Below are 22,874 nucleotides of genomic sequence, written 5' to 3' on the forward strand. Positions count from 1 at the left end.
CCCTTTTTTTTCTGGGCAGTTTTTCTTTTCTTTTTTTCTCTTACCTAAGTCCCTAAATGTTACAAGCAGTCAGGTCAACAATAATACTTCACTCAGAGCCAAAATACCTCTCTAGGGAGCCCATAGCAGGGCTGACAGGATATCAGCCTTTACATCCAAACCGCGTGAGTCAGATTAATTGATTTATCCTTTCCTTTACTGAAACAGATGCAAATAGTTCTTTCTCACCATTATCAAGCTGCTGCCATACCTGATACATGTCCTTTCTTCAAAGCCTCATTCAGACTCCAGTCCCTTCCCCTCAGCATGGCCCTGCGTCCCTTGTCCTCAACCAGACCCAGCCACTCCTCATCCCTTGACCACTCACTTGGCACATGTTGTTTCTTATAGAGAAAAGTGAGCCTGCCTACTCCTCCTTTCTACAGTTTAGAATTGCTTGGTGTAGTTATTTATTTACTATCTTCAGAAAGATAGAAAGTGGTTAAAGACAGGATTTTTTTTTTTAAATTATCCCCGCTAATTACAAAAACAAGAATATTTTAAAAGCCCTTTCCAAAACTGATGACAGACTTGAGATTGATCTTAATTATACACTAGGATGCGACTATAGAGACATGATGAAATTGACTTAGAAGGTGCTCGAAGCTCTTGAATCTCAGGTAACAAGAATGCTAATATTGAACATTATCTAGCCATTTTTATATATTTCCCAAATATGTTCTCTTGAAATAAATTAAGAAAAGGAGACAAATTATCCCCCATGACCTCCCCAGTTGACGATGCAAAAAACAAGAGCCCATAGCTCTGAGCCCTGGTACCTGACCAGAGCAGTCCCAGCAACAATAGCCCCATCAGGGCAGAGTCCTGGTCACCACTATTGAACTTCTCCCACAGCTGCTTGTCTCAGCATCCTCAAGGGATAAGGACCATACTCTGGCCTGGCAGGGCCTCACCCACTGAAGTAGGCACACTACAGCTCTACTGACCATGTTTAGATTAACAAGCACTGAGATTCTGGTTTCCCCAGCGTCCTGAGGGGCCAGGTAAAAACCCAGAAGTAAGGAGGAGTGAGCACACAACATGAGAAATTTGGCCAATTAGAGACTGCATAGCATGAATCTGGCAGGAACTGCCCTCATCCTACCCATTACAGTTTCCCACTAATATGGAACTTGCTATTTCCTTGTGAAGGAGTTGTTGACTCAGAAACACACCACTTTGTGTTTGCTTTACCTTCGTACTAGTGTCACTTTCCCTTTTCCACTCTCCCAATAATAAGTTAACACCTAAGTCTCCATGGAATCTGATTCTGATTTCTAAGAAACTGAACCTATCAGCTCATGGTCCATTTAGGCTAATTGCCTATCAGGCATCTTATCTGCAGTCCAAACAACAGAAAGCAGAAAGAGAAACAAACAACAACCACAAAAACAAATAAACAAACAAACAAACAAACAAACAAACAAAAAAACCCTCAGGCTTTCCTTGAGAAAACATTCCAGAAATTTTAAGTAGCAGTTCTACCCAAATTAATTGGCTAAATTTAGACAGAGTCATACCTAGCTTCAAAAAGTAAAGGTCAAGATGTTCCATGGGATAATGTGTTTAGCTGAAAATTGTAAATGATAACAAAAAAGGAAAAGAATGATTTGGAGGTTGTGCAGTTGGAGCTGTTTTAGATGCTATTCACAGTTTAGTGCTGGAACAATCTTATCTTGTGTGACTACCTCATTCATTTTCCTCTATCTGCAAATCTCCAACGCACCTTTCCCATATTTGTTTTTAGTTAATGATGTTGGTTCCTTTTTCATGAACAATTAAAGTAATCAGAAGAAAAATTGCACAAGCCACCTCTACCTATTACCATGTACCAAATTCCTAATAATGTGTGCCAAACTCCCAATGCCACAGCGACCCACTTGTTTGCAACTGAGTCCATAGCCTCTGCCAATGTCCTTGCCCCTAGCCAAGGTCAATCCTTACCTTGTAAACTAAGTGTCATTATTTCTTACTCACTCAAAGCCATCACTTCACCTAGTCGCTGTTTCCTGCCCTGTCAGTTTTTACTTCTTTGATTCATTATCCTAAATATAAAACCTGTTGGAACATCTCAAATCTCAAAGAAGCCTCATTTTACCTTCCAGTTAGTGCTCCATAAATTTCCTATTCACTAAAGCAACATTCTCTAAAATAATTATATTTTCTGTCTCAATTTTCCCATCAAATTCTTGCATTCACTCTAGTGAATTTTTTCCTACATTACTCCATCCAAACACTGTCATCAAAGTCATCAATAAACTCCATGTTGTCAGACAATGGTTGACTATCATTTCTCTACTTAATTGACTTTTCGGCAGCTTTTGCCAAAATTAATTTTCTCTTTGATGCAGTCTCCTCAATTAGCTAATTACACAACATATTTGGCTGGTCCAACATCTATGTCAACTTTCCTCGTCCCCTAAATCCGCTCATTTACTACCATTTCAGTTTCTATGCAATTTCTAATTGATATATTTTTTGCTGGGCCTCCCGGATGGCGCAGCGGTTGAGCGCTGGGTTGCGAAGCTGCCCGCGGCCTCTGTGGTGCCGGTTCGATCCCCGGCTGCTCCCTGGCCACCAGAGAAGGGTCCCACATGGTGCGCAGAACTCTCCTGCTGCCCGCTGCTCCCCTCAGCAGTGTACTTCGGTCCTTCTGCCTGCTTTGCTCCCTGCTCTGGCTCTGGTGAATTCTCTCACCCTCCCACTCTTCTGACTGTACCCCGTGCTTGTATAAATAAATAAATAAATCTTTTTAAAAAAAAAGAAAAAAGTTTAAAAAAAAAAGTGAATTGCTGACCCCATCATTGCCAAAATCTACTTCCTCCACAGTATTCACCATCTAAACTAGTGGCAGCTCTCTATTTAGTGATGTTCAAACAAGAAGAAATAATGACATTTCTGATTTCTCTGCTTCTTTCATACCTTATGTTCATTCAGTCAACAAATTGTCCTATCATCAAAATAGCTCCAGAATTTGTCCCTTTCACCACTCTCACTGACACGTTTACCTGGCTCAGAGCTACTGTCCTTAGTATATTTTCAATCTGGAGTCAAAAATAATATTACCAAGTCATATAATTTATAAAGTATACAAGTCATATATTTTGCCAAAGACTCGCCTGTGACTTGACTTTCCATCCCACCTAGAGAAAAGGTATAAACCGTGTTAATAGGACATGCAACCACCACCCGATTGAGCTTTCTATTCACATTAATGTTTTTTTCTTTTTAGATCTTGTAGCCCATCCCAGCACTTTTTATCTCCCTTCTCTGTTTTGAACTTTCTCCCTACTTATAGAAATATTGAAAGCACTTTATTATTTACTTTTATGCCTATTATCTGTCTCTTTTCCTTTAATACAAATTAACTAAAGCCAAGATATTTTTTATTGTAGTTGTTATTGTCTATTTTGTTTAATGTAGTATCCCACAACATTGCCTGGCACAAACATCACTTCCCCCAACCCCCTTGCTGCCCTCCTGCCACTAAATCACCAACAGCCCCATCTCTCTCATCCTCTACATTTCCCAGACACACATTCAGTAAATTTCTGTGGAAGGAATAATTGCAGTTTGCCCTGTGGTCTCACAATGAACCAGCACCTGTTACATTGCTCAGAAGAGATTCACACCTGTTCTTGACTATGACCTAAATTTCCCTTGAGGCATTCTAAAGATTGCTGCCTGGAGACGGTATTACCAAATTGCTGTATGTAGAGTATCTTAATTGCAAGAGCACCAATAGCTATAGAGAATCTGGGAACAAATTAATTAACAATGACATAAGGGGGGTAGCCATGAGGAAAATAGTCCATGAAGTACAAAAAAATAGATGTAAATAAATGAAAAAATGGCCCAAGTATCTAAATGGGACAACTAAATTAAATATAAATACATCAAAAGTTAATATAAACTCTAACACTTCAGTTTCAATGGAGTATTTTTGGAATATTATAATATTTTTAATTCTATGTGGAAGAAGGAGTATGCTAGGATTCCCAAAGAAATATGTGAAAAATATTAAAGAGTAAGACTAGTCAAATAAATATAAAAATGATATGGTATAAAAGCTGCAATAGAATTGAGAATAAGAATCTAGAGCAAAAGAAAGTATACATTGAAATAGATGAAAATTGTGGCAATATATATACTTGGATAAACTTTTTTTTAAGATTTATTTATGCATACAAGAGCTGGGGTACAGTCCAGAAGTGCGGGGTAGGGGTGAGAGGATTCACCAGAGACAGAGTGGGGAACAGAACAGGCAGACTGACTAAAATACACTGCTGAGGGGAGCAGCAGGTGAGTCAGGAGAGGTCTGCTGTGCCATGTGGGCAGCTCCCTGGCCTGGGATTGAACTCGTGCTGCAGTGGCTTCGGATAGCTTCATAGGTTGGGTCTTGACCCCTGCGCCACCGAGAAGGCCCCCTGGATAAACAATTGATTCTAAAATAAATGGGATTGAAACCACTGATAATCTATATAAAATATATAATAAAACATCTGACGACATATTATATGCATAAAATGTGTTCAAATAGATCAATAATCTAAAGTTTAGAAATGAAAGTATTGCAACATTAGAAGACTGAGGTTAACATTGGTGCAACATTGATAAGGAAAAAGCTGTCTTCAAGGAGGGGGAAACTCAGAAACTAGTAAGATAAAAACATAGGATCATGCTAAAATTTTGATAACAAAGTTAAAATAATTTTCAGTAGTGTCCAGTTCTAACATCATGACATTAATCAAGAAGAGGGTAGAGATAAACATACTCAGATATGCATGCTAAAAATGTAAGGGATAACTATTGAATAGAAATAGAGTATTTTAGTGAGAACACCAACGAAACAGAACATGAAAAATTCATGGGACGTTACCAGATCTAAACAGTAGGGTAATTTCTTCCATAACTTCTGATTTCACAGAAGTACTACAAACTTTCAAGTTTATGTTGTGTCATTTTCTACACCGAATGTCTTATAGTGAAATCCTCCAGCCTTTCTCAAAGGCAATACTTATCCCTTCATCCTCCAGCTAGTGCCCTTTGCAATGGTACTGTCACTTACAGGGAGAGCGTGCAGTAGGGATTTTCTTGATTTTTGCTGATTTTCTCCCTAATATGATAGTCAACAAACTCAGATTCCTTCACCAATTGCCAAGAGAGTCTTGAGGTCATAGGAGGAAATCAGGACTTCTATTTGAGCAATGATAGTGTTTGAAGTGAATGTCACACAAGCCTCTGTAGAGAGTCAGGTCCTCAGGGCCACCTGACCTCCGATTTCCTTGATGTGGCAGTCCCTAAGAGCCCAGTGATTTGATTTCAACCACTTTTGGGAGAGGAAGTGCTCCCAGTCAGCCCTCTCTGATCGCACCTAAGACAACACTTATGGCCTATATTTCAAAGGAAAACTCTTCCACCAACACATTCACTGACTTCCTCCTGACACTAAATCACTGGCTGTCCCACCTCTCTCATCCTCAACTATTCCCAAACAGAAGGCAGATGCCTCCTTTCCATCTCCCAGGACTGGGGAGGATGGGACCAAATTCATATGTTTCTGCTAAAGTCCTTCTCACTAGGTCTGAGGAAAGAGTTAAATTCACCACTCCTTCTTTCTTGGGATAGCTCTTTCCAAAATAAATGTAATTTTAAAATGCTTTTCCCATTTATCTCTAAAATCTTCTATGAAGGTGTGCTTTTTTTAAGGTTCTAAAACAATATTTATGAGATTTCCTTTAAAAATGTATATAATAGACTAATAGCTCCCTTTGAAGTTATGCTTTATTTTTGTTTTAATCAAAGCCACAGTTAAATATACTGAAGAAAAGTGTTTAAATAACAGCCTAACTGACAAAAGATTTAAAATACAGTAAATGACAACCTATTTGTCCAAAAGAAACCAAAAAAGTGTAAATCATTATTTTCGAAACTTATGGGACTTAAGAAAAATAAATCCTAGCATATATCACCAATTTTCATAAATTATCTAGATTTAAGAATCTTAGTAAAAATACAAAGATTTACAAAATGGAAAAAATATTCCAGCTATAAGTGCTAGCTAAATATTCACTTGATGCAGAATTCAGTCAACTCAGTTTAATGTGGTTAATGTGGCACTGATAAAAATTGTATGAAAACAGTTCATGAAATGAAATCATAAGGCAGTCCTATTTACACATGTAATTTTTAAACCTCCCAAATAATTATTACCTAAAATGTAGGTCAATTTATATTAATTTATTATTAATAGAAGTTATCATGGGAATTAAAAGTCATTTAACTTCAGAAAAATCTATCAATGTACTTTTCTATGTCATCATATCAGAGAGAAACAATAACATGTCATTAGATGTAAGAAACTTAAATGTAAAAATTCCATCATTCATTTAGGATAAACAATAGAAAAGAACTTCCTTGACTTTATAAAGAATATATTGTTATTTGAATTTTTTAATTGTTCAATTTTTTTTAAAAAAAGGTTGGCACTCAGCACAATTTATCATTGGATATATAGCCTCACAATTCTTCAGATTCATGTTACCACATCACACACACCACCAAGGCACCCAAAATCCTCTTCCATAATCTCTGGGCCCCCTCCTCATTTTGCTCACCACTGTCCCCTTAGCCCTCCATGGCCTCAATACTAAAGTTAGAATTTTAACTATTCTTTTTTTTTTAAGATTTATTTACTTTTTTTTTTAGTTTTTTTTTTTTAATAGAGGTATGTTTTATTTATTTATGTTTGTTTGTTTTTTGTTTATACATGCACTGGGTACAGTCAGAAGCGCGGGAGGGTGAGAGAATTCACCAGAGCCAGAGCAGGGAGCAGAACAGGCAGAAGGACCGAAGTACACTGCTGAGGGGAGCAGCGGGCGGCAGGAGAGGTCTGCGCGCCATGTGGGACCCTCCTCCAGTGGCCAGGGAGCAGCCTGGGATCGAACCGGCACCGCAGAGACCGCAGGCAGCTTCGCAACCCAGCGCTCAACCGCTGCGCCACCGGGGAGGCCCTACTTTTTTTTTTAATTTATACAATAGCTGGGGTATAGGCCAGAGGCACAGGAAGGTGAGAGGATTCACCAGAGACAGAGCTCGGAGCAGAACAGGCAGACAGGCGCCACAGAAGAGGTCTGCCACACCATTAGGGACTCTCCCTGGTGGGCCAGGAATCGAACCTATGCTGCAGAGGCTGAGAACAGCTTCACAGAGCTGCACTCAACCTGCTGTGCCAATGGGGAGGACCTAGAATTTTAACTCTTGAAACAAATTTTTTTTTTTCCATTCCTTTGCTTCGTTTCTTTGTATAACATAATGGGTGATATTATTAGATGTTTGTCTTTCTGCTTCTGACTTATTTCACTTAGCATAATTCCATCCAGCTCTATCCATGTTGTTTCAGTTGGCAAGATTTCATTTCTTTGTAAACTGAATTGTATTCCATTGTACATATTAGAACATCTTAATCTGCTCATCAGTCCTTGGAAACTTAGGTTTTATGTATAACTTGTCTATTGCAAATAATGTTGCAAAGAACATGGAAGTGCATATAAAACCTCAAATGAGTGTTTTTGCATCCTTTGGGTACACACCCAGGAATGGGAATGCAGGATCATATGTTATTTATTTTTAATATTTTGAGAAACCTCCATCCTGCTTTTCATAGGAGCTGGACCAGTCTACATTCCAAACAACAATGTATAAGGGCCCCTTTTTCTCTATAATCTCACCAACGCTCGTTTCTGGTCTCCAATAAGGCTTGTTCTCACAGTTGTGAGAATTTATAATGAGCAATTGTGATTCTGATTTGAATTCCTGATCATAAGTTATGTCAAACTGTTTTTTTAGTTTTATATAGCACCATTTTACATTTTTGTTTGTTTCCCTTGACAATAAAATCAAGTCCTCAATGTCATACTTGAAAACAATGTGGTGGAGAGTTTTCCCCATTTTTTTTTCCTATGTGTTTTACGGATTCTGGCCTTACTTCTAAGTCTTTAAATCATTTTGAGGTTTTTTTTGGTTTATTTTTTTTTGTTTGTTTTGGTTTTTTTGTTTTTTTAATTTGTGTGAGAGAATGGCCCAGTTACATTCTTTTGTTTGGGCTGTCTGTTTCACCAACACCATTTGTTGAAGAGACTTCTTACTCCATTGCATACTCTTGGCTCATTTGTCATGAATTGACCATATAAATGTGGACTTATTTTTGGTCTCTCAATTCTATTCCATTGATCTGTGTCTATTTTTATTCTGATATCATACTGTTTTGATTATTTTGAGTTTGTGATATGTATTAGAGCCTGGCAGTCTAATACCTCCATTCTTTTTTTTCATCAAGATCGTCTTAACTATTCAGGGTCTTTTATGTAAATATAAATTTCAGTAATACTTTCTCTAATTCAAGAGGAATGCTAGTAAAACTTTGATAGGGATTGCATCAAATCTGTATATTGCCTTGATAAATGGACCATTTCAACAATGTTTATTCTTTCAACCCATAAGCAGGAATATCTTTCCATTTTTTGTGTGTCTATTACTTTTAACATTGTCTGATGGTTTTCATTGTATGTTCTTTACCTCCATTTTAAGTTTATTCCTAGGCATTTAATTCTTTTAGATGCAACTGTAAATGTAATCTGTTTCCTGAGTTCATTCTCTTTTAGTCCATTGCTTATAGGAACACTACTGATTTGGAGAGATATTTTCTAGTTTGCATTTTACTGTACTGCTTTGTTTGTTTCTAGTAGTATTTTAGTGGAGTCTTATGGTATTCCATGTATATCATCATGTCATTTACAACTTTTGATGGTTTTACTTCTTCTTTACCAACTTGGATTCTCTTTTTTAAAGATTTATTTATGCATACAAGAACTGGGGTACAGGCCAGAGGTGTGGGGATGAAAGAATTCACCAGAGATGGAGCAGGGAACAGAACAGGCAGATAGACTGAAACACAATGCTGAGGGGAACAGTGGGCATAGACTGAAACACAATGCTGAGGGAAGCAGTGGGCAAGTCAGGAGAGGTCTGCTGTACCATGTGGGTAGCTCCCTGGCTGGGAATTGAACTCATGCTGCAGTGGCTGCAGGGAGCTTCATAGTTTGCATTTTCACCCCTGTGCCACCAGGGAGGCCCCCTAACTTGGATTCTTTTTATATCTTCCTAATTGCATGGCTATGACCTCTAATACTATGCCAAATAGTAGTGGTGAGGGTGGAAATCATTGTCATGTAATTATCTTAAAGGACAAGATTTATTTAATTATGCATACAAGAACTGGGGTACAAGCCAGAAGTGCAGGGGGTGAGAGAATTCACCAGAGACAGAGCAGGGAACAGAACAGGCAAATCAGTTTCTCACCACTGAATCTAGTGTTAGCTAGATATATTATTATATACTGTTACACACTAGCTATATCTAGTTTCAGATGTAGTCTTTTTGAGGTGAGCTTTCTCATATGTGAATGTTGAATCTTATTACATTTTGTCTGTCTGCACCTATTTATATGGTCCTATGATTTTTATCTTTCCATTTTTGATGTGGTGAATCACATTGATTGAATTACATTGATTGCTTTGTTGATATTTAACCGTTTTTCAGCCATTTTCAAAATAACCCCACTTGGTTCTGATATGTGATCTTTTTAATGTATTATTGATTTTGGTATTCTAAGATTTTGTTGAGGATTTTTTCATGTACATTCATCATGGATGTTGGTTAATAGTTGTTTTTTTTTTTTTTAATTGTGATATCTTTGTCTGCTTTGGCATCATAGTAATATTGGCCTCGTAAATTTGTTAGGAAGCATTCTTTCTTCTTTATTTTTTGGCAGGAGTTTGAGAATAGGTGTTATCTTGTCTTTTCCTAGAACTCACTAACAAAACCTTACCATCTTGGACTTTTGTTGATTGGGGGACTATTGATTACTGTTTCAATTTCCTTGTGGTAATTATTCTGTTCAGATTTTCTTTTTCTTCCTTTTTCAGTCTCAAAAGATTCCATAATTCTAAGATTTTTTTTCCATTTCTTCTAGTTTATCAAGTTTATTGGCATGTAGATATTCACTCCAGTCTCTTATGATCCTCCTGTTTTTCTGAGATGTCTGTTATAACTCTCCTGTTTCATTTCTGATTCCATTCATTACTGTTTTCTCCTCCTTTATCTTTGAGATCAACTAGATGTCGGTCTATCTTGTTTGTATTTTCAAATAATCGGCTTTTGGCTTCACTGATATTTTCTGCTGTCATTTATTTTTGTTTTATTTATTTGTGCTCTAATTTTTATTATTTCCTTACTTTTCCTAACCTTTGGTTTCATTAGTCTTATTTTTCTAGTGCTTTAATTTGTTAAGGGTGGACTATTTTTTTGCATTTCATTATTTCTTGATATGTGTTGATATTGTTATATATTTCCCTCTTAGTATAGTTTGTTATATTCCAGAGTTTCTGTTATATGTTTTTATTTTCATGTCTCCAGGTATTTTCTAAGTTTCCTTTAATTTCTTCTTTAACCCAATATTAATTCAGTAGTGTGTTGTCCAGACTCAGCATATTAAAGGTTTTTCCTGCTTTATGGTTGATAACTATCGCAATCAGAGAAAATATTCAATATGAGTATAATCTTCATGAATTCGTTACCACACAATCCAGATATGAAATGGGTTGCCTGACTGTGGGTCCTCACAAGTGTGCTTAAAGGAACTATAATAAGTCTCAACTGTAGGCACACACAAAAATGTTAATAAAGGATTTATTTACATTAGAAGGGGAAATGAAGAAATGAATAACTCAGGGAGAAAGAGAGGGAGATAAATTATTGAATGCATCCTACCAGTTCCACTGACCTGGTAGGTTCACTGAGAGCCAGTGAAAAGCCGAGTCAACCCAAGAGCCAAGAGGCCAAGAGCCAAGAGGCCAAGAGGACCCCAAAGCCTGCATGCCTGTTTTTTTACCAAACCTGGCTGCTTAATTCCACCCTCAGATCCCAGCACCTCTCCCTTTGGTGATGATGGGATTTGTAGTTTCCACTGTCTTGATGGCTTTGGTCTGGAGTGGGGGTGGAGTCCACAAAACCTGCGTGGAGTTTGCTCAGGACATCCTTCCTCCCTAGCAAATTTATTGACAATGTGTGTGTGTGTGTGTGTGTGACACATGTGATCTATCTTGAAGAATGTTCCATGTGCACTTGAAAAGAAGTGTAGTCTGCTTTGGGGGCAGTAGTGCCTTATGAAAATTTATCTATATATCTTGGTGAATATTATGTCTTCTTGATATATTGGTTTTCTAATCCAACCCTGTCACTAGTTAGCTTTTTAGCTGTAATTTATCTTATCTGACATAGGTGTTGCTATCCTTGCCTATCGATGTCCCATTTTCTTGTTGGATTGTTTTAAAATCATTCACTTTGAGCCCATATTGATTTTTAGAAATTAGATTGGTCTCCTGAAAACAGCAGAAAGTTATGTTTTGTTTTCTGATCCAACCAATCCCTCTGTGTCTTTTCATTGGTAAATTCAGTTCATATACACTAAGGGTGACAATTGATGAAATTTAGCTAATGCCATTTTTTCTTTGGTATTATGGCTCTATCTGCCCATTTTTTTTTGTGGATTTTTTTTTTTTTTTTTACATCTAGCTACAAAAACTCCTTTCAACCATCTTGTAGTGGAGATTCCAGAATTTTAAAACTTCTTGAGCTTCCGTTTGTCTAGTAAGGTCTTTATTTCTCCCTTGAGTCCAAAAGACAGTCTTCCAGGATATTGTATTTTTGACTGAAAGTTTTTACCTCAAGGTATTTTGAATACATCATTCTATTATCTCTTTGCATGTAGTGTTTCTTCTGAAAAATCTGATGTAAGCCATTTGGGAGTATTTATATATATCATCTACTTTTTATCCCTTGCCACAGTGAATAATCTTTATTTTGATTGACATCATTCTTTGTCTGGTATAGGCTTCATTGCATTTTCATAATCAGTTGTTCTTTTAGCTTCAGGGACTTTTATAGATTCAATTCCTTGCCCAGATTTTGAAAGTTTTCTTCTGTTGTTTCTTTGAGTAAGCTCTCTGTTCCTATCTCTCTTTGTCTTTCTAAGATTCTCTTTATCATTATCCTGCATTTCCTAATGCAATCATATAATTTACAAATGTTTCTTTATTTTTTCCCTATGCATTTTGTTTCTTCTTCCACCTTGCCCTTTTGTGCATTATTTATCTTCTGCACAAAGATTGAATTTTTGAATCTGATTTAATTCACTCCTTGGTCCATTCTGCTTCCATAACTTTCTATAGAACTTTTAAACTCCCCTATTTACCTTTTTGCCACCCGAATCTCTTTATTTTTATTTAAAACTTAAATTTCTATTTATGTTGATTTATTTTATTTGCCAGGCTATTAATATATTTCTTTTCTGAATTTGGTTGTATCTCCTTTTTTTGTTTTATCTGAATATGCTTGTATCACTTTGATTGTTTTCTTCTATGCCTTTGATAATCTTTATTTTGGAAGTTTCACTTTCTATCTGATAGTACAATATACTGTCCCATGTCTTTGGATCTTGGAGAGTTGTTCTTTCTTTCTAATGTCAATTCCTGTGAGGTCTCACATTGCCACGTGTTATTGTTGTGCAACCACTCCAGATAGGGAAGGTTCACTGTCAGTACTCATAGATGAAAAGAGATTTTGGTGGATCTGGCAGGCCATTAATAATGAACCAAGGGACCATAAACACAGGCAGGCAGAGAAAGAGAGAGATTGAAAGACTCCAATATTGAGAGAGGCAGAACCACAACACCACTGCCTAGCCTCCATAACCACACAGCTGATGTAACATTGTTACAAATGCAAGGCCCATCATTGTTTGCTAGATACCTGAATAGTGGAAAACATAGGATTTCACAGTATAGGCTTTCTGTTATATGGAAGGCAAAAAAAAAAAAAAAAAACTTATTTTTAACTCATTTCCTTACAGTAATATTTTGTTGTTGATTCCTGACATTTGTTATTTTAGATTTCCTTTTATAAAAAATTATCTGTAGCAGTAACTTAGAGATTTGAACTACTTCTACTTCTCCACCAGATAACACTGTGGTTTTATGTGATTAAGTTTTTTCACTTGTTCTTTGCTGGCTTCTATAGTTCCCAGAGACCCTACCTTGAAACTGATGAGTTAGAGAGTGAACGAAGAGTCTTGAGAAGTCCAGCTGCTTTAGTGAATGCTGTCTGGAAGGACGAGCTGGCTCCTTTGCAGTCTACAGTCAATTTGCTTCACAAGGTCAGTAACAATCCAGAAGATTAAGGAGAGGGAATATAATTCAGAACACTATCATTATTCTTTTCACTGTGAACCCAGTCTGCATGGAGCACCCTCTCTCTTCTGTATGTATTTTCCCTTAGTCAAATGTGTATGATTCCAAGCCATTTAGCTCTGCCCAGGGTCACTGACAAGGTTGCAACACTCCCTTACTGGAACACAGCCTCCAAGCAACTCTTATTTTTTGAATCATTAAACTCCTCTGCATCCTTTCTCATGCAGACTTTGCTGTCCTCTGATGTCCAAGAGATGTTCATCTGAATCCATGATTTTAAAACCAATATAATAAAGAATACAACCACATTAAAATAGAAATGTTTCCTAAAAATTTTATTAACTTTAGCTATGGAAGGAAAACCTGAAAATAAGCATATACACCAATCTTAACTTCAAATGTAAACTAAACTATTATAGTATAAATATCAAATAATAACACTTCCGGTGTTAAACTCTTCACCTGAGTGTCTTTAATCTACTTCTTCCCATTAATGTAATTGCAAATCATTTTCAGTTTGTGAAAATTCCCTAAAAATACATAATTCTTTAAATGCATGCCCATGAAAATACATAAATCCAGTTTAATAAATGTCTCTGAATCCATTAAACTCCTTTTGCATGCCATCAATATTCATAGATAATGATAAATATGTATGTAAATGTGGGTATCATTTGCTCTTCCGATTGCAGTCTCCAGTTAATAGACATGTTGAGTAGTGCATCACACTGTAGAAGCTTCAAATAATTATCTGACTCTTTTCATCTCTATTACACTGATGCTAAAAAACTAAGGAATTCATTTTTAGGGAATTCACATGGAGAACACTGGTCAAGGAGGAGGTCATTGCAGTAGGGTGTTACAGATAATAGTCAAAAACCTGAAGTAATAAGAGTGGGGATCAAATGAGCATTAAGTTTTTATTTCTTTCTACTCAATATATTGCAGATATGACACCTTCAAAATCAATAAGGGATGCATAAACAGAAAAATAAATGGGGAATCAAAGAGTAATATTCAAATCCCCAAACCCTTAGGGCTTCAAAATTTGATTCATTCTGAAGGGAGAAATCAAATTCTGTCCAAAAATTAACAATAATATAAGACGGGGGGGGGTACTTACAATAAGGAAAAAAATAAACAAAACTTGATTCATTCTCTTAGTGCTCATCTTTGTCAGACACTCACACAATTAAAATATTGTAAACAAAATCAGCAGTTATATTTTAAAATTTATCAATATCATTTTTTACTTTAGGTGTGCCAACCAGCTGTCTAAAAATGGGAGGGGGGATGGTAGAAATGGTACATAAACCAAGCTAGACATCTTCTTTAAGTTTCTGCTCATTTATTTTTGACATTTCAAAATCCCTAAATCACTATTCTTCAAAGCAATATGGATCCTCTGAGGCTGAGTTTTTATTATTTTTTTATTTGTTGTCAATGTAAGGATCTCAGCCAAATTGTATGTCTGGAACATGAGTCCTTAATATCATCAGTATTATACAGTGGTCCTGTTGAATAACCTAAATTAAAGTTCTTGTCATAACTCTGGCTCAGATTAGTAAAGCTGTCCTAATTAAATTCCTTAGCTTGTCTGGTTTCCAAATTTCTGAGATCCAAATACATTTACCTTTAAAGCTACTTTTTTATCACAGGCAAAAGCCTCACATGATATCTTGTTATTATTTCAATAATAACTTTAGCTTCTCTATTTTTATATGACTATCAGAAAAATAAGTTCATACCCTCAAATATACACCTTATCTCCTAAATTAAACAACTTAACATAGGCATATATTTAAATTGTCACCAACATAACTTAAAATCTCAAGTTATGTTGGTGACATTCTTAAAATCTTTTAACTTATGTTGGTGACAATCTCAAATATATACCTTATCTCCTAAAGTAAACATCCTTGCTGCTCTCTTTTTATATTAGTGTCTACAATTTAAAATCAGACTTTCGGTTTCTAGGTGATCTATAAACATAAGCTAATACTGTCAAGGTTGAGAGAATGCAGTAATAATCTAATTTTCTGTTCTAATTCTTTAATTCTCAGTTTTTCTCCCTAAAGTCTGCACATTGATGTCAGTTTGAGTACTTTCTCACTCAAACTCCTGTGAGGTAGGGCTTATGTCCATGACTGTGATAGAACACCAGCCATAACTGACTCAGATGAAGGACTGGAAAGAAGTGTGTTTATGCTAGTATGTAAAAAATGAAGACAAAAATTTGTAACAAAATTTTAAAAGATACACTAATATCTGTCAGAAAAAAAAAAAAAACAGAAAGGCTTATTCATGTTAAATGCAGGCATACTGGATATTGTTTACTCTTATTTTATTTTAAATCTCTTCTTATTTTTATTTTAAATTTTATTGTGTTTCAGATAGCAAGGTTTACCACTTAACACCAAATGTTATATGTACATGACTTCCAATAGTGTTGCTTTGTTCACAGGTATTAACCAAGCAGGCAGTGTTCACACTTGCAACAAGTCTTTTCTTATCAAGTAACAAGAAACTCAACAAATATTATTGGCAAAACCGCTCAGAGTATCCTGAGTCTGCACAGGGCTTCAAGACTGACCATGAACTTGAGATTTTAAGTTATGTTGGTGACAATCTAAATGAAGTTTCTGCCTACAATTTCCCTTTCCTCATCAAAGGTAATCAAGCCTATTTTCAGAAATAAACTCTCTGTTGGAAGCAATTTATAGAAGAGTTAGCTCTGAGGAAAACATGATTGCAAAAGAGCTAGAAAATTTTGAAAACATTTTGGGATGTGTATATATCAATATCAAAAGATGATCCTATCCAAAGTAAAAAGATACCCCTCTCCAAATAGTACTAAAATGTTCTACAGAGAGTCGACTAAATCCATTTTATTCTTTCCTTCAAAAATGTAAGTTCCATTCAGAATTTATGATACATCACCTGGCATATTCTAAATCATTTTTATAAATTAGTTCAAGATTCAATTCATGTACAAGCATAATTTCTATAATTTTCTCTCATGCAACAATTTACAGAATATTTCATTTTTATTGTGTCCAACACCAAATGAAAATATTGTTAAAATGACTATATATGATACTTTTTTCATAGAAAATAATATTTACTAAAAGAAAGGTCAAATTGGCTTTCAAAGATAGACTAAATTCTCTTTCTCTATACTCAAGTATAGAGAAATTTAGTATCAAAGTCAGTCAGAAGTTCTTGCATTTCCCCTCCCTCCCTCTCACTCTCCTTCCCTGCCTTTTGTCCTTTTCTTCCTTCTTTCCTTCATTTTCCCCTTCCTTTCTCTATAAATGTTTATTGCGAACTGCTACATCCAGAGTATTCAGCTGGAGACAAAGTGAACAGGGCATAAGAATATCCCTACTTGGATGGAACATAAATCCTGGTAGAATATAAGAACAAAAAGCACACAAAAAAAAATGAAGAAAAATAGCAAGTATTAGATAAGCATTGACATTTTGAATTGAATGACCAGAGAAGGTCTCAGTGAGCAGGTAATAGCCATGTAAAAGCCTGCAGCATGGAGGTGAGATAATTTGAAAAAGATACACCTGTGATCAAGGGCAGCATATTAAAACACTGAAAGCATAAACATGTCAGGCTTTTTAAATCCATAATGAGAAGGTCAAATTGCTGGAACAGAATAAAAAAATAGGAAGTCAAAAAAATAAATGAGGAAGACCGGATCACATTGGCCTTCCAGGTTATTGTAGAGACTTTACCCATATAAACCTAATTTGGGGGAAAAATAATTCAGGATGCTGAGAAACTGAAGGAGAGCAAGGGTTTTTCATTGTTACAGGGAAGAATGTGGGGCCATTAAAGACTCATTTTAGGCCTCCCTGGTGGCTTATGGGGTTGGGGTGGTCCACAGACTCTGCAGCACAAGTTCAATCCCTGGCTGACCGGGGAGCAACCCATATGGCTAGACAGACCTCTCCTGTCTCTCCCGCTGCTCCCCTCAGCTGTGTGTTTTAGTAGATCTGCCTGTTCTGTTCCCCACTCTGTCTCTGGTGGATCCTGTCACCCCCTGCATCTCTGGCCTGTGCCCCAGCTCTTGTATGTATAAATAAATGAATCTTTAGGGGAAAAAAAGAGAAAAAAAAGACTCATTTTAATTATCGTATACATTTTTCAAATATTCATTCTCCAGTAAATAAAGAGGACCATATTTTAATTGAAATATAAACCCAAGGGCACATTGTTGGATATAATGACTTGAAAATGTCACTTTGGTGACTTCCTGTTGCAAATCACTGTGACTTCCTTAAGTTGTATGTGCCACATCCCAAGTCATCTGAATGTGGAAGTGAAATGAAATGCTAAGTTTTTCTCTCCTATCAGTCCTTAGTCATCAAAATATTTTCACTGAATTGAAATAAAATATTTTTGATTGAATAAAGTCAATAATTAAATGAAAAAAATTACCAAGTATCTTCCCCTTCCAGTGGAGTTTATAATTTAAAAGTTATCTGTATTCAATCATTTTCACACAAAGTTAAGACTTTCATTTGTTAAAAAAAAAAAAAAATGTGTCTGGGGGTCTCCAGACACAGCGGTTGGAGCACTGGGCTGTGAAGCTGCCTGCAGCCTCTGCAGCGCTGGTTCGATTCCGGGCCACCGGTGAGGGTGAGGGTCCCACATGGCGGGACAGACCTCTCCTGCTGCGCCCACTGCTCCTCTCAGCAGTGTATTTCGTTCGTCTGCCTGTTCTGTTCCCCGCTCTGGCTCAGGTGAATTCTCTCACCCTCCTGCGCTTCTGACTGTATCCAGTGCTTGTATAAATAAATAAATCTTAAAAAAAAAAAAAAGTGTCTGTATGTAATTCCAGCAATCAGAATGACTGACATGAAATTTGCAATATGTGCCATTTAAACTTTGTTTTCTACAGTAATCACTACTAATTCTCAGATCAAGGTGAAATTCAGTTATATACCATTCACTTATAATAGAAAGCAAATTTGATCATTTGATCTATTTTTGTTCATCTTTCTTCAAAATCATATTAAATCACTTTCTTTCAATTATTCTTACTAAGGCAGCACAAATCATCAACCCCTTGTTTAACTTCAGGTTTATGCCTCATCATAAGTCATTAAAATAGTAAGCTACAGGAAATAAATAACAACAACAACATTAACCCAAAACTGCATTTCCTCTTGTTATACAAAAAGAACTTCTGATGCAGAAGTTTTAAAAAATGTATCATTGTTGTAGTGTAGCTTCTTATCACTTATTACATTGATCTTCTCTTCAGTACTAATTGTACAAATGTTCAGAGAAGAGTCAGGATATAAATCCTGCTGGGGCCTCCTGGGCACAAAGGCTTAAGTCGCAGCACTGTAAAGCTATCCTCAGCCACTGCAGCAGGACTTCAATCCCCAGCCAGTCAGGTGACCCACATGGTACAGCAGACCTCTCCTGTCTCACCTGCTGCTCCCCTCAGCAGTGTATTTCAGTCAATCTGCCTGTTCTGTTCCCCACTCTGTCGCTGGTGAATCCGCTCAGCCCTGGACCTCTTTTCTGTACCCCAGTTCTTGTATGCATAAATAAATAAATCTTTAAAAATAAATAAAAATCCTGCTCTGCAATTCCTGGAAGAAGCTGGAAGAATGAGCACATGACTGTTTTTTGATTGTTTGTTTGCTTCCCTAAACTAAATGAAAGAAAGTGAGGAAATACTGATGGAAATAAACCTAAGATATAGGTATAAAAAGAGGATGTGCCTTTACTGATGGTTAATTTTGACAGCTGTGTGGAAATGAAAAGTGAATGTGTGTGCATTAAAATATCTACTAAAAAGGAAGAAGTTGCAGCTCAGGATATAGCCAAAACATTCTCTGGCAGAAATCTTGCTGACAGACAGACTTGAGGTTTAGCATGGCTGCATATGAAAACAGGAGTAATTTCTGGAATAGTACTCAAAGAATTAATTAAGACCTATACTAAACACATTCTTGTGAATTTTCACAAGGATTAATATCCAAAGAGCTTTCTAATTCTACTTCCAATACATCAAAGGGCAAATATAGGTACACACACACACACACACACACACACACACACACACACACCCTTTTTCAGCATCACTGGATACTGTAATAGAATAATCCAGAATTCAAAGGACAGTAATTTTGAATTTTAAATTCTATGAACCATGAATACAGTTTTGTGTCATAATTACAAGTCACAAGAATAAATAATTTAAAGGATGGTGATGTCATGAAAAAACCTTGGTTTTTTCACATAGCAGAAGAGAAATGCAAAGGTAAGAAAGAAAATGTAGACCCACCCTAGTAGTCACATTCAAAATTTAGTCCAGGGACTCCCTGGTGTTGCAGGTGGTTGAGCACAGCGCTGTGAAGCTTCCCATCACCTCTGCAGTGCTGGTTTGATCCCCGCCGGCTTCGGAGCAACCCACATGGCGAGCAGACCTCTCCTGTCTCGCCTGCTGCTCCCCTCAGCAGTGTATTTCGTCAATCTGCCTATTCCGTTCCCTGCTCTGTCTCTCACCCTCCTGTGCATCTGGCCTGTACCCTGGTTGTTATGTAAATAAAATAAATCTTAATAAATAAATAAAAACTAAAAAAAAAAAAAGTCCAAAAAAATTACATGAGCAGTGTGAGCATTGTGATTAGATAGCAATTCTGAAGGAATTTTTCAAGAAGGAAGTCCATTAATAATTTAATGTAAAGAGTAATAGGTTTTATGGAGAAACTTAATATTACATAGTTAGCATAATGAGCAGGCATGTTTGTGATCAACCAGCAAAGGTATTTGTTTCTACTTCAGGTTTAAACTTTGTTGAGTAGGAGCAATCTGCTCCTTTACCTGGCTGAAAATTCCAACAAGCCCATGACTTTTTTTTTTCTCTAAGTAAGATATTTTTATTGTATGCAGAGCCATATTGTTTTGATTTATTAAGATATTTTATTGCATGCAAAGCAATATAGTCTTGATTTATTAATGACTCATTGTAATAATTATCTGAACTTGTTTTTGCATTAAATATTTTCTTCTTAACCATTGAGATTTAATTCAAAGTAGAAGCTAGTGAAAAGCAAAGAGAAATGGTGGCTTCTCCCCAGCCTTCCTTGCCAGATGTTGTATTGATACTTACCAAACTAAGCAGGAAGAGAGAGGAGGCCTAAGGGAGTGGGGTGTTCTGATTAATACTGTACTGATGCAAGCAGCTCTTTATTTTGTACCAAGAGAAGGTTAAATCTGGTATTTTTTTTTTCTTTAAGACACTTTTAAGGGTCCCAAGAGATATCTGCTGAATACCTCTCTCCTATTACCCTATTGTTTTAAATGAATTTATGTCCATTCTGAGTCCCTGGCCACTAGCCTCTGAGCTTCTTGCTATACTGCTGCTGCTGTTTTCTGCTTCGTTTTCCTCACCTCACCAGGCACCTCTTTAGGCAGGACTCAAGAGGACCATATATCAGAATCTTTTCCCTCCTTTTTCCATTCTGTCTACATCTGGTTTATAGGAAACACCACATCTGTTGCTTCAGTAAAGTTTTCAAATGCATGAGAGGTGTATTTCAAAATTCATTTCAAATGTTAGAGAGCTCTCCTCTCATTTTGTGCAAGAAATAGCAACTTTTCCCTGATTACATTATCAACCTTTATTCCCATCTCAGTTCTTAGCATATATACAGACCTAAGGAAACACACAAGAGATTTCATTTACTGAAAAAAAAAAATGACTTTAAGGTGCACTACCAATCTTAAAAAGTCAAATTAAATACTGCATTTCTATTCTACAAGAAGATATCACTGTGGGCCTATAATTAGCATATTTTTAAAAGATTTATTGATTTATGCACACAAGAACTGGGGTACAGGCCAGAGGTGTGGGGGGTAGTGAGAGGATTTGCCAGAGACAGAGTGGGGAATAGAACAGTCAGATTGACTGAAATACACTGCTGAGGGTAGCAGCAGGCAAGTCAGGAGGGGTTTGCTGCACCATGTGTGTAGCTCCCTGGTCAGGGATCGAACTCACGCTTCAGTGGCTGCTGATAGCTTGATAGGTTGTATCTTAACCCCTTGCACCACCAGGGAGGCCCCTATAATTAGTATATTTTGAGTTATTTCCTAACATTCTGTTGTTTATAGTCTCACATTGTTAGATTTGTGATCTGTAGTTCAATTATCTTGTTCAAACATCTGATGTATCATTTAAGGTCGTGAGTCAAAGCAAAGCTCAGTTTGTCTATTTGGACATAAAATCCATAAACTTGAAATAATTTGAATCAAATTTTTCTACAAACTAGTCAAAAGAAATGACATATATTTACATATTTTCCATCATAATGAACTAGATGTTATAGCTGTATAACTAAAAGACTGTAGAATCGCAGTTCTAAAATGTACTTAGAAAATAAGAACATTTGTGAACAACAAGAACATTTACTTGCTTCTTGTTATTTCTAACACCAAAAGAAATACTGACATATAGAAGATCAGATGGTAATTAGTAATCTAGACAAATTTAACCATGTCAACTTAATACAGTTTTCTTATTATAGTCTCTCCTAGTTAAAATGTGAAACATACACTTACCAATGTTTACTTGGGAAATTACTCAGAAAATAAAATAGAATTTTGCAACAATAATTATATGGAGACTACAAGACTTAGCAATAATTAAAGGTGCCTAATTCTAGAAACCTAAAAGAATCAACAAGCCCAGGGGCCTCCCCTGTGATGCAAGGGGTTAAGAAGTTATCTGCAGCCACTGCAACTGAAGTTTGATCTCTGACCAGGGAGCTTCCCACATGGTGCAGGAGACATCTCCTGACACTCCCGCTGCTCCCCTCAGCAGTGTGTTTCAGTAGATCCACCTGCTCTGTTTCCCACTCTGTCTCTGGTGAATCTTCTCACCACCCACACCTCTGGCCTGCACCCCAGTTCTTGTATGCATAAATAAAATTGTTTTTTTTTAAATAAAAGAATCAACAAGCCTAAAGTCAGAAAAAAAAAAACAAACTACTAAATCATGGCTGAAGAAGAGATGAAGAAAATGGCGGTGACAACAGAAGAAAATGGTTTTCAGTGGAAATTGATGCAGGAAAACCTGAAGGATTGAAGAACTGGGAAATCTGCAGAAATTTAAATAAATCATATATAGAAGAAAATAAAAAAGGAGGAAATAGCAAACTGTTCTATTCTATAGATAATTAAAATACGTGAATACTACGAAAGTTGTTTGAATTATTTTTTGGTAATATTTTCATTATTTTATTGATTTTCATTGTCCCTATTGTGTTACATAAAACTGTAAGAATAAATAGATCTTATGTCCATGTTTTAATACCAACAAAAGGATCTTATGGTGGGATTTTATTCCTTAGTTAAGCTTGGGAAATATAATGTTAATGGATGCTTTAACAAAATGAGTATTTGCTGTGAAAATCAGAAAACAAGATTGAATTATAGAAAATTTAAGCATGTTTAACCTAGGGGCTCTCCAGATGATCTGCATTCTTGTTCTAATCT

The sequence above is a fragment of the Talpa occidentalis genome, unplaced genomic scaffold, assembly GCF_014898055.3.
Source record: "Talpa occidentalis isolate TD23 unplaced genomic scaffold, MPIMG_talOcc4v2.1 talOcc4.4, whole genome shotgun sequence".
NCBI lineage: Eukaryota > Metazoa > Chordata > Mammalia > Eulipotyphla > Talpidae > Talpa > Talpa occidentalis.